The sequence below is a fragment of the Argentina silus genome (genome assembly GCF_951799395.1).
Source record: "Argentina silus genome assembly, chromosome: 1".
In the NCBI taxonomy this organism is placed as follows: Eukaryota; Metazoa; Chordata; class Actinopteri; order Argentiniformes; family Argentinidae; genus Argentina; species Argentina silus.
The window spans coordinates 32,084,295-32,098,210 of NC_139655.1; positions in this window are offsets into that span (position 1 = coordinate 32,084,295).

Here is a 13,916-nt window from a genome sequence, read left to right on the forward strand (position 1 = left end):
CATATTTCTTCCAATCGCGTATCGCCACTTAATTCCCAGATCTTGCACGTTCGAGAGTGCCATTGGGTGGTTGTCTGGTTATTGTAATTGTTGGACTGAAGTGTAGTAAATACGAAGTGTACTGAAGTTTTTTGTTGACTTTTCTGATAGCAATCGGTGATACTGTCTGGTAAAGAGAGTATTACTTTTAAACCTCTCTGGATATGGTATTTGAGGTGGGTATGTCTGGTGGTTCTCTACCATGGCTTGATTAAACTGTGTCAGATCTGTGATGTATTATTGGAGCAAGTCACTTCGAGGATATGCAAACAAAGTTGCTGTCCCAATACTACCAGCTCCAAATACAGAAACAAATGGTCATGTAACTGAAACTTGAAATGTCTCATTATACAGTAATGGTTGACTGCTCTTGAAGACGTTTTTGAAACAAACATAGGTGTTAGCACCACTGAGTCACCCTGACATGATATTTTCAACCATTTGACATCCCACATCACTGATTGGCCTTTTCTCCATTTAGTCATATCAGATGTTCTGGTTTGAAAGCCCTTTTCAGCCTTTCAAGCCTAAAGTGTCTTGACCACTCATCTAACCACATCTAGCGAAGAAGAGAGGGAAACTTGACATGAGCATTCCCATCAGATGCTCTGTCACTTTCACAGCCTCTCAGACTTTCTAGGTGTGTGTGTGTGTGTGTGTGTGTGTGTGTGTGTGTGTTGAGCAGCCTGAATACTGTGAGACAAGGTACAACTCATTTATTTAAAAAGTTGATGATGACTGGACATCAGTACAAATAATAATATATCCTGCTCCATCACCTATAGATACAGTCTGTATGATACATCGTTGATCAACTTCACTCATGGAGCAACATCATTCATGTATAAACATCAATATTTGAATTTCTCTAGCCGCTCCATCCATGTGTCAGCCCCAGCACTGTCTGCCTGTCCCTGGCTGTGCAGGGCTGTCCTCTCCCTGGCTCTCCATTGCTGTAGTCCCTGGCCTTCCATGGACAAGAACCTCCACCACCGCCGTGTGGGAGCGCCTGAGCATGTCTGCCTCCGCTGGGTGGGTCGGTCCGGGTATTTCAATCCCAACTGAGTGGGACCTTGCAGGCATCTTAATTTTAGCCAGGTGAGTCCATTTGGGCCTCCTGTGGGCCTTCTCACCAGACTGACACACAGGGGTGCTGTGGTTGGTCTGAACCACAGACTGGACCTGCTGATCCTCCATCCACAATGTTCCACGGATGTGAGGCAGGTCGTCGCCTGTTTGAGCCCCAGTGAGGTGCTTTGAGTCTGGAGAGGAGAAGTAGCTTTGCCACCCTGTGGAGGTCTGGAGGTGCCTGTCTGATGTGAGAGGTGTAGCATTCACTGGGTCTCCTCTGAACAATGCTCCATCTGGGGTTGGAGTCTGCCTCCTCTGGAGTCTTGGAGTCTCTAACTCAACCTGAAATCATTGATGGAAATACGGAAAAGGTTCAAGATGCTATGTGTTAGTCAAGACTGCGTTAGCCCCCTGAGCGAGTGCATACGTTGGCATTAGCTCTGGGTGTGAAGAAAAGCCTTCAGGTCTCAGACAAGATTACTTGTCATGCCATAAAACTTTGACAAACTAGATAAACATACACTGTAACTAGACTTTGCTAAGTCAGGCTCATACAAGTCAGGTAACTCAGGTAGTAGCTCTGATTCAGGTGAGTTTTTACCTTATGTGGTCTATGTCAGGTGACTGTTCCTTGTCAGTCAGTTGCAGGTTGCTGATGTCAGGATGGTCATTGAGTGTCATCTCCTCACTCATGTGTGTCATCTCACTTACAGTGGTGCGCTAGAACACAAATACACACCATTCAAACTGTGTCCAGCAGTTAGTTGGATAATGCCCTACATTGCTACAGTACATTTTCAGTAGAGTTTTCAGAGAGGGCAAAACAATCTCCCATGCCCAAAATAACCTGCATGCCATCTTTTCTATCTGGGTTAATGAAGGTTGGTTCAATGGAGATGTGAGTGTGAGACACCCTGGCATGCCCACCTGTGTGCCCATGCTGGAGGGAGTCTGCGTAGGGGAGAGCAGGGGGCTCTCCTCCCTGTAGCGGTGGTCCTTGGGGGGCAGTGTGTGGTGCAGGCTGTTGGAGAGTGCATTCAGACGGAACAGCAGCTCATCCACCAGACTCTCAAACTCCTCCAGGTAGTAACTCTGGGAAAAAAGAAAAGAGTCTTAAGAGCAGGGTACTAAATCTAGTAAAAAAATAAAAACACACCACTCTCTGATGTTGACATGTTACTTAGATGTGGAAAGTCACTCACCCTGTGGGCTTGGCTATCTGTCCATTTCCCCCTGCGTTGGCCAATGAACACAGCTGCCCTCTCTCTGATGTAGCCAATTATCTCAGAGATGGTCAGTAAGCCCCTCCTCCTACTGGTCTTCTTAGCAGCTTTCACTAACGAGGTGAGCACTCCCATCACCTACAGCCAGAAGACCAATGGCACTCTTACATCACAACATAACATCACTTGGCATTCTGAAAAACAAGTTATCCTGCATTAAAACAGTTGGTAACTGGCCTGGCAACATCTAGGCTGCACACATGTTTGATACCATTCCTTCCTCATTTCATTCCATGGATTATGATAAGCCTGTCCTCCGGTTTCTTCCTCCACCAGCTTCCACTGCTGTGTAACACCATACAGCATACGCTGTTAGAAAAAAGGTGCTAACCTAGAACCATATCAGGTTCTTCGGCTCTCCCTGTGGGAGGACCCTTTTTTCTAAGAGAGATCACTATTTTGATATGGGATTGAGCTGTACCCTTTATGAATAAACCTGTGTGACTTGAGTGTCCACAGCAAGTGAGATTATTAGGTCAACTGGCCGCATCCGGTGTGACGTCGTCAGCTGCGAACCAAAACGCCTTTCTCATTTCATAAAGGTCACTCTCTCTCTGCTGCACCAGTGGGGTTTCCAAATATCTCTGTTATCAGAACGTCTCTGCAGGGGCCTTGAGATAAATGGAATGCCAGCTGAAGTTTGGAAAGTTAACTGTCATTCTGTGCACGTTCAGCAAGTGGCGTTCTGTGGCGTTCAGCAAGTGTTCTGTGTACACAGAACATCATCTTCTGCCCTGGTCATGTCTGAACTAGAAAAACACACATTTAGACCAGGGGAGGCTGTTGGAGGTAGAACGGGCAAAGGACGGGTTGCGTTCCTCATTCCATTGCATGCATTACAATGAGCCTGTCCTCCGATTTCCACCAGCCTCCCCTGATACTCTGGTATCAGTGTATCAAATAAATGAACGTATTTAAGATTCCATTGATTCCATTGTACCAGGCAGACTCAATCAAGCACAGCTCAAGTTTGTGGAGTGTTTGACATACTGTAGGTATATGACCCAGGTCGGATACTGTATGTACTGTATGTCTAGAGTTGTCTCAGAATCTGACTGAAAACAATATAAATCACCTCAAAGGGATAAAACCTGGCTCTTGTTAATTGTGTTAACAAATGAACTCAGTGTGTGCTTTCCCTTTCTAGAAAACCACACAATGACCTTTTTACGGGATTTAACAAACGTGATAAACTTGTCTGCACGGACTATTCATTGGTTTTATCAACATTTTTGTGAATGAAATAATAAGGTGGTACCAGTGCCGTCCAGACCAGAGTGCCAGCGAGACACAGAGCTCCGTGGTAGAGGGTGACGGGGAGGCTGTCAGGCTTGTAGAGGTGGTAGAGGCGTGAGAGGGGGAGGGTCCTGAGACCCCGTCGGCCCCTGTAGTGTGACAGCAGGGTCTGGAGGGAGAGGGGGAGGGAGCTGAATGCCTGGGACCCCCCGACCAACAGCAGGTTACCCACACAGGACAGCGCCACCAACAGGACAACTGCTGACACCTGGACAAAGAGAGGACACAGAGGACACATACAGGAGTACGTAGGCTACATGTAGGGTGCATTAGGAATGTAGAGGGCATAGGGCACACGGTACAAATACTAATACTAATATTAGGGTGCAAAGCAAACATAGGACCACTGCACCAAGTGCAGAACATTGTACTACAAATAATCCTAATTTAGGATGCATGCACATAGCTTGAATCTTAGTCTACGCACTCATGTCAATGGAAGATTTACAGAAAACTTCAGAAATTCTATCTGCGCTGTCTGTCTCTCTCTCTCTCTCTCTCTCTCTCTCTCTCTCCACAGTGAGCGTGGGGAGAAAGGGTGTGGCTCCAACGTTGCTGGTTGTTTACCATTGGCCAGAGGAGGCTGTTGAAGGTGAGTCTGAGGAGAGTCACAGAGGCAGCCATGGTTCTGCTCACCCTCATCACAAACACACACTTCACCGAGAGGAGGAAGAGGAGCACGCCTCGCAGGGTGCGGGTATGCTGGAGACACAGAGGAGGAAGGCGAGACCATCATCGTCATCATCATCATCATCACCACTATGGCACTTACTGTAGATTATCTTATAATATAGATAAACGGGCACACATTGTCACACTTTTTGGAAAGTGTTTACAGTAACACTATCATGCTGTGTCTCTTTATGGTGCCAGTAATAAATAAAACAGCCTAGTAGGTGACAACTGAATAAAATGATACATGTGTTTAACAAGGAACACTTTATTGGAAGAGACAGTTTGTTTAACACGTGTCACACTCTCTGCGATGTTTTAACACTGCCAGGACTGAATGGAGTAGGATAGAAGTGGAGCAGGATACAACAGTCCCCTGCAGAGTCAATATTTGTATTCCTCCCTCATATCACACACTCTCTCTTTCTCCCTCTCTCTCTCTCTTTCTTTCTCTCTCTCTCTCTCTCTCTCTCTCACACTCTTCCCTTGTCCCCCCGCCCCACACACACACACACACACACACACACACACACACACACACACACCTGTTCCGAGGCAGACAGAAGGCTGACGTCTATGTACTCCCTGAAGTGGTGTCTCTGCAGCAGGTCGACGACCTCCAGGGTGAGGATGGAGTGATAGATGTAGTAAATATAGTACACCAGGGTGACCAGGATCATACTGACCTGGAGGGAGAGAGAGAGAGAGAGAGAGAGATGAGGAGGAGGACAAACTAATAACTAATGTTATTACATACACACAAACACACATAAAATACACATACAGATATTAACCTACACGCATAAAATAAAACACCCACACACCCACACACCCACACACACACACACACACACACACACACACACACTCTCCAGGCAACTATTATCGTGACCTAGAGGGACGACAAGGGCAACCTAACCGGTTATTGTTAAACAAACACAGAAGGAACCTAAATAAAAGTCTGAAGGGTAGAAAGTTCAGAGTGTGACTTGCTTACAAGTAGCTCTAGAGAGGCTTGCTTAATAGTGATACAGTTAGGAGAAACTGGTTGAGGGAGAATGTATGTCTGTTTTCATGTGTGTGTGTCGTGTGTGTGTGTGTGTGTGTGTGTGTGTGTGTGTGTGTGTGTGTGTGTGTGTGTGGACGGTTCTTCCTCACCTCCAGCCAGTTCCAGGGGTCCCTCCAGTACCCCAGCAGGCCTTTGTGCCCCGTGGAGCAGATGTGGAGGTAGAGCTGCAGTAGAGTGAGGAGGAGGAAGAGGAGCTGGAGGAGAGGAAGAGTGGAAGAGTGAAAGATGGTCACAGCTAGACAGGGTTACTGCTGCTGTTGGAGAGGAAGGTGAGGAGGGGAAGTGGCCAGAGGAAGTAGCGGGGGAAACTGGCTAGTGGGAAGAGGTGATAATAATAAGCTTTTATTTCTAAATAAAAATTAATTTAATTAATTTTACCTTTCATACATAAGAATGCAGCTCAAAGTGATGTACAATACAGCGCAAAAGAAAGAAAAGAGAACAGATTAAAAACAAATCCTAACCCTAACCCTAACCTAACCCTAACCATCACATAATTAATCAATACAATAAAAGCAGCATCACTCAATCTAGTTGCATAGATAGTTGAACAATACAATAAAATCAGCAGAGATAGCAACATAGATAAAATGCTAATTGAAAGCTAAATTGAAGAGATAGGTTTTTAAATGGCGCTTAAAGATGTTTAATGAGCTTGCTTCCCTGATTTCTTGAGGTACCATATTCCACAGTTTAGAGGCATAGTTAATAAATGCAGCATCACCAACTTTCTTTTGGGTTTTGATAGTAACCTTCAATAAGCCAGCAGCAGAGGACCTGAGTGCTCTTGAGAGTGTCGAGGTTAACGAATCAGTAAGGTATGTTGGGTCCCAGCCCATTTAGTGCTTTAAATACGAGTAGAAGAACTTTGAAGTCAATTCTAAACGATACAGGGAGACTGTGCAGTGTGTGTTTTTCTTGCAGTGCGTACTGCCTTTTTATAGTCAGCTATTGCTTCCTTATCAATGCCACAGTGAACCTGTCATTTGCTTTTTCTCCACTGCCTTTCCACCAACCTGCACCTTCTCTTAAGCTCTTTAACAGAGTTGTTTAACCATGGAGATGTTTTCTCACGTGACCTCTTTTTAACCTTTAGTGCAGCCCCACTGTTTAGAGCACCAGACATGATTGTTAAAGGCATCCACCGTTTCATTAAGCAAATAGGTTTGAATACATGGATGAAAAGAACTTATGATTTCTGTGAATTTATGTTCCAACGAATCATCTAGAAATTGTACTATAATTTCCTTTGGCAGAGTCAAATTAGTATCAAAAACACGCAGAAATGGTCAGAGATAGGCGACATGTTGAATTAGCCCAAAGCTGTCAAGTAAGCCTAAGAATTCAATAGTTTTGGTATCACTTTTTTTGTTTATATGAATGTTAAAATCTCCATTTAAAATCATCCTGTCATATCTAGTGATAGCAATAGATACTAGTTCAGTGAAATCCGATAACAATAGTGATAGTTGCTTTGGTGGCCTATATAGAGTAATGATAAGTACTGTAATTTCAGCCGTGAGTTCAAAAGCAAGATATTCAAAGGAAGAGAAATTGATCTTAGTACAAGTGAACTGGTTTGAGTATAAGACTGCAATTCCACCTCCTCTTTTGTCATGTCTAACTGACTGAAAGAAATTGTAATTTGGAGGGCATGTCTCACTGTGATGTACAGTAGTCCCATGCAGCAGGTGAGTGGCAGACCCTAGCAGACTGGGCGTGGCATGAGGGGAGGGGTATTGGCTGGGGGAAGGGACTAGGAGTAGAGGCTAGAGGTAGAGGCTAGGCCTGGTCCTCTAGCAGGAGTAGAGTCTAGAGGTAGAGGCTAGGCCTGGTCCCCTAGCAGGAGTAGAGGCTACAGGTAGAGGCTAGGCCTGGTCCCCTAGCAGGAGTAGAGGCTAGAGGTAGAGGCTAGGCCTGGTCCCTTAGCAGGAGTAGAGGCTAGAGGTAGAGGCTAGGCCTGGTCCCCTAGCAGGAGTAGAGGCTAGAGGTAGAGGCTAGGCCTGGTCCCTTAGCAGGAGTAGAGGCTAGAGGTAGATGCTAGGCCTGGTCCTCTAGCAGGAGTAGAGGCTAGAGGTAGAGGCTAGGCCTGGTCCTCTAGCAGGAGTAGAGTCTAGAGGTAGAGGCTAGGCCTGGTCCTCTAGCAGGGGGAAGGGACTATCGAAGTAGTCTGGTCTTACCTGGCAGGTCATGGTGATGTAGTCCCATGCAGCAGGTGAGTGGTAGACCCTAGCAGACTGGACGTGGGCGGAAGGGAGCAGGGGCCCGCTGGGGGTCCTCTGGGCCAGCAGGGTCACACTGGTGAACAGGGCGGTGGGGGGGCTGTAGAGGGTGAACTGGGCCGCTAGCACTGCTGTCCGTCTGTCCAGCCAGCCGCCGGACTTCAGTGTCTCTAGTCTGGAAACAGCTTGAGACCTTGGGGAGGGAGTAAGAGACGGGGGGGGGGGGGGGGGAGGGGGGGGGCAGGGATCAAATAGAGGGTTGAAATCACATGCAATTGCAGGTACCAGTAAGAGTTAAGCACTTCATATCTATGGACAAAATATATGTACATGAAATCGACAACTACTGTCATTGGTCCAAATAAAGGCAAGTCGGCTGCACTGCACGGTTTAGTTTAGAGCTGCAAATTCAGTCCTTATTGTGTGGTTGCTCTGAGAGCGGTTCTGTTGTGTTCTGACCGTGTTAGGCCCAGGCCGACCGAAGTCCCAGGTCCTGAAAAACACCCAAGTGGACCACAGAGGCTAATGGGGACGGGGAACACTCTGGCAGAGTGTGGTGCACTAGAGGCCACGCCCTCGACGGAGAACACAGGGAGGCATTGTGGGACCAGACCAGCTATCACCGTGGGAACCTGAGGAGACAGAGGTGAGCACCACTGATTGGCTGAATCTCAAAAGTAGTTTTTTTTCATTCCTCACCTCCTCTCTCCTCGCCTCCTTCTCAAAATGGATTGAAGGAAAAGAGCCAAGGGTAGGAACCTCAAGGAAAGACTTTTAGGATATTAGACCTGGGCAGGAGGAGAGGACAAGGGCACTATTGAACCCAAAGGCTATGTATGCAGACCACCATAAACATTATATTTTGACATTGTAATATCTTCTTAAAACTCATTTTTATAGACTAGCCGTTCATAGATGCTGCCCTTATTCTTTTTAATTTGTTGTGTAACTGTTTTCTACTTATATATTTGTTTTCATTTGCATATTGCTGTTTTATCTGTTTTTGTAAAGAACTTCATAACACTTTTTAAAAAGGTGCCATATAAATAAAGTGTATTATTATTATTATTATTATTATTATTATTATACATTCTGATACCAATTTTGTGTCCGAAATTAAGGCAAAAAATCTAATGATAACTAATGATAATGATAACTGTGATATAGTAATGATCAATATATATGTCGCCCTCTGCTGGTTGCGCTATGAAACAACAGTTTCAGATACATTAGATTCTGGGTGAGCAGGCTCTAAGGTGTGTCCTCTCTCCTCTGGTATACCTGGCATTGTGATGAGTGTGAGACCTCAACCTTCCTCAGGATCGGCTGTCCTATCAGAATGCCCGTTCCCTGGACTGCACCTGCCTATCAGAAGGGGAGATACAGAGGATGTAAAACACACACACAAACACACACGCACGCACGCACACAGGCAAACACACACACAAACTCACACACACACACACACACACACACACACACACACACACACAGAAACACACTACACGTTGCATTCAAAGACCATTGCTCCCCCTCTAGCCATTACCTTGCTGCTAGCTGTTAGGTTGTTGTACCAGGTGTCCCAGTAAAGCCCGTCCAGCAGACTGGTTGATGTCCAGTTCCACCACTCCTCATGGCGTTGCATTGAGAGGAATAGATTATGTGGGCCCCTACATACAGTACCAGTCAAAAGTTTGGACACACCTTGCCAAGAGTGTGCAAAGCTGTCATCAAAGCAAAAGGTGGCTACTTTGAAGAATCTAAAATCTAAAACATATTCTGGTTTGTTTAACACTTTTTTGTTTACTACATAATTCCATATGTGTTCCTTCATAGTTTTGATGTCTTCAATATTAATCTACAATGTAGAAAATAATAAAAAATAAAGAAAAACCATTGAATGAGAAGGTGTGTCCAAACTTTTGACTGGTACTGTACGTAACAGTAAAGGAATTAATTATTGAGGTGTTTTAACAAGGTCTTACAACACTTTTTGGCACTTTCTCACTTTTCGGCACTTTCTTTACACATGCAAATTGGAGCCCTAAGACTGCATGTCCCTCTGACCTGGTGAACTGGGCTCGGACAGCGTGGTTGAGGTGGTACTGGTCGTCCGAGGACCTCCCGTAGGATATACACAGCAGCAGGAACAGCATGGAGACGTACAGAGACATCTCCCTGGAGTGGAGGGGATAGACAGACTGTCTTATACACACACTCTCGATGGAGATGCTTCCAGGTTCAATACAAAATGTATCATGTCACATCAAATCAAACAGCGGGGGACAGGAAAAGGCTGGTCATTGCAACGCTTGGTCAGTTATCCACAACAACGATTTGCGTTCTAGAAAAATGACCATCATACACCTCTCCCTCTCCCTCTCTCTCTCTCTTTCACTCACACACACACACACACACGCATGCACCCTCGCTCACACGCTCACACGCACGTACGCACACACACACACACACACCTCAGTGTTTTCTGGATGAGTGTCTCTCTCCTCCTTCTCCCTCCCGTCCTCCTCAGCTCCCCCAGAGTGGGCGGGCGCACCAGACGCAGGTACCGAGCTCTCTGACGGGCCTCCAGCACCTGTCAATCAAAAAGCATTGGTTCTGATAGGATCTGATTCCAAATGGAACCTTAGACCCGCTCCACTACTAGCAGGTGTGACAAGGCTGTTACCTTGTCAAAGTGTGAGCATCCCTCCTGGGGTTGGTGGTTGGGGCTGAGCAGGAAGTGCCCTGGGACACCGGCGCCATCTTGGCTCCAGAGTTTCAGAGCCTCTGCCTCAAACCCTGTGATACCAGAGCCACTGGAGAAGTTGGGACTCTTCCTGTACCGAACAGACACTACCACAGCCACCATGAGGATCTGTGAGAGAAAATCACAAAGATCATTTCCAGTCACTCAGTAGAGAAATGACTGACAATGGAAAATTGTTCATTGCTCGTGTTTAAGGTGAGGTTTGCATGTGTGTTTGGTTAGGTTTATGATTTTGGGTTGGGTTTGGGGTTTACCATGGCTGGCTGGATGAGGAAGATGCAGGAGAGCAGGGAGAAGAACAAAGAGTGGATCCACAGCAGTGTCTTACTGCTGCTGAATCTAACGCACACGCACACACACGCACACGCACACACACACACGCACACGCACACACACAGTGTTTTGTATTACAAAGGACTATGATGTCATTTGATATGGTTAAAAATGAGATCACACTCTAAAATACATTAATATTGATATTGATGACTTCATATTCTCACCTTATCCCCAGGACAGCAGTGAGCACCACACAGGTGAGGGACAGGACCAGACACAGTACCCAGGTTAGGGGGTGACACCAGCGGGGAAGAGGGTTGACCCTGGCCCCCAACAGTCTGCTGTTGTCATTGCCAACAGAGCTGCAGTCTTGAACCTGGACTACCAGATCCCTCTCCTTCCCCTGGACTACCAGATCTCCACTCTCCTGGACTACCAGATCTCCACCACCCTTTGTTACTAGATCTCCTTCCTTTCTCTGGATCTCCAGATCCCCACTGGGCACTGAGACCAGGCTAGGATCCTAAGAGAGAGAGAGGGGAGGGGGGCGTTCCATTTACAGTTCCCATAAACAAAACAACTGTCCTATTGTTTGACCAATCATGACTAGTATTTGGTCTGAAATAGGATGTCTGATAAGTCTCACTCTTAATGTGTCGCTGTAAGGGCACCCTTTGAAGAACCCTTTTGGGTTCCATGTAGAACGTTCTGGGTTCCATTTAGAACCCTCTGTGGAAAGGGTTCAACATGGAACACAAAAGGGTTCTCCAAAAGGTGGCCCTACAGCGACAAATGAAGAACCCTTTTTGGTACTAACTAGAACTCAAACGCACGTAAAAACACCCAGAGACTCAGTTTGCTTTTCTGAAATGTGTACTTTGAGACAGGACGTGTGTGTGTCACCTCATATTTCTTCCTCCAAGCTTCCTGTGTCCACTGCTGCAGACTGTTCCAGGAGAGGTAGGACTCAAACACACAGTTATTCATTAACAGGTCGTCAGCTGAGAGAGAGAGAGAGAGAGAGAGAGAGAGAGAGAGAGAGAGAGAGAGAGAGAGAGAGAAACGTGTATAGAGAGACATGACTGAACCCTGACATGAGTTGACATGACTTCCTGTCTAATGCTACTTCATCTCCTTCTAGCCTACGCCCACCTTCCACAGAGGAGACAGCAGCTGCTCTGATGCCGCCCTCGTTGACCTTTGACCTCTTCTGTCTGACTTCACGCAGACGGAACAGGAAGGACACCGCGGTCACCACGGGCAACACAGCCAACGCGCTCAACACCCCCATCACCATGGAAACGCTGGACACCTCGATGAGGCCCAGCTCTGCGGTGTACTGTCAACACAGAGGGCGCAATGCTTTGTGGGTAGTGTAGTTCTCCGTGAAAAGTAAACACCCCACACAAAAAAGGTAAAGCAGCGATGTGAGGCTAGGATAGCTTCAGCTAGCGGAACTCTTGACTGTAACTTTAAAACAAAACCGTTTTTTTTCTTTTCGAGTCCTACCTGGTCATCCAGTTGGATTATGAGCAGCGAGGCGACACACATGTATCCCAAAAGCAGCAGCAGACACACGCTAAGCCGCTGCGTGTGCGTGAACACGCTAGGGGAGGGGCGACTGTAGACCGACGCCCACAGGTGGAAGTCAGCCAGGTACTCCGACAGCTTCAGATACAGCAGCTATACACACAGACAGACACACACACACACACACACACACACGCACACACACACACACCACCAACACAAAGGGACACCCACAGACAGAGACACACACACACACACACACACACACAAAGGAACACGCACAGACAGAGACACACACACACGCACAAAGGAACACGCACAGACAGAGACACACACACACACACAAAGGAACACGCACAGACAGAGACACACACACACACACAAAGGAACACGCACAGACAGATACACACACACACACACACACAAAAGAACACGCACAGACAGAGACACACACACACGCACAAAGGAACACGCACAGACAGAGACACACACACACACACACACACACACAAAGGAACACGCACAGACAGAGACACACACACACAAAGGAACACGCACAGACAGATACACACACACACGCACAGACAGAGACACACACACACAAAGGAACACGCACAGACAGATACACACACACACACACACACACACACACACATACACACACACACACAAAGGAACACGCACAGACAGAGACACACACACACACACACACAAAGGAACACACACACAGACAGAGACACACACACACACAAAGGAACACACACAGACAGAGACATACGTAGGAAAAGACCTATAGGCTGGAGTAAATTCATAAGTGGGGAGAGGGTACATGTACTTTATCTAAGTGTGTGTGTGTGTGTGTGTGTGGGGGGGGGGGGGGATACCTTGGTGAAGCCCAGTCCCTGGGTGCAGACCCTGAGTCTCCTCTCCACGCGTCCGTCACTCTCGTCCACAGCCAACCAGCATTCTCCCGGGAACAGCCAACTCCGCCCCTTACCACACCCCTGGACCACCTACACAAAAAATACCATAATAGTGCACCAGATGAGACGACGAAATACTCACACACACACACACACACACACACACACACACACACACACACACACACACACACACACACACACACACACACACACAGGCCTCACCTCACACACTTCCACCTGTCTCAGGTACCAGCTAGGGGAAGGGCCAGAGTTGTCATGCCACAGATGCAGCCCCCACAGTGGGCCCAGACTGTCTGTCGTACTGGGGGGAGAGAGAGAGAGAGACAAGACCTTTAGACCCAGACCCCCGACCTCTTCAGACCCACTTTACCAAGACCATTTACATTTACATTTATGGCATTTAGCAGACGCCTTTATCCAAAGCGACTTACAACAAATACATTTGTTTAAGTAAGTGAATCATCTATCCAACAGTCATCATAAGATAAAGTAATCAATGCTCACACCAGGGGCCATTGGCAGTCGTAATGCCAGATTTATTTTTTATTATTATTATCATGCAGGGGTTTGGGGGCTAACCATTGCTTGCAAGTACAGTTTATTTGGGTTTATTTGGGGATTCATGTGGTATGACTGTTTGACTGGTTCTGCTCAGACAATCAGAATGAGACTTTTAGTACAGATGAGGGTTTTAGTATACAACCTCTTTCTACAACTAGAATGCAGTCTAGAAGTATTTATTTG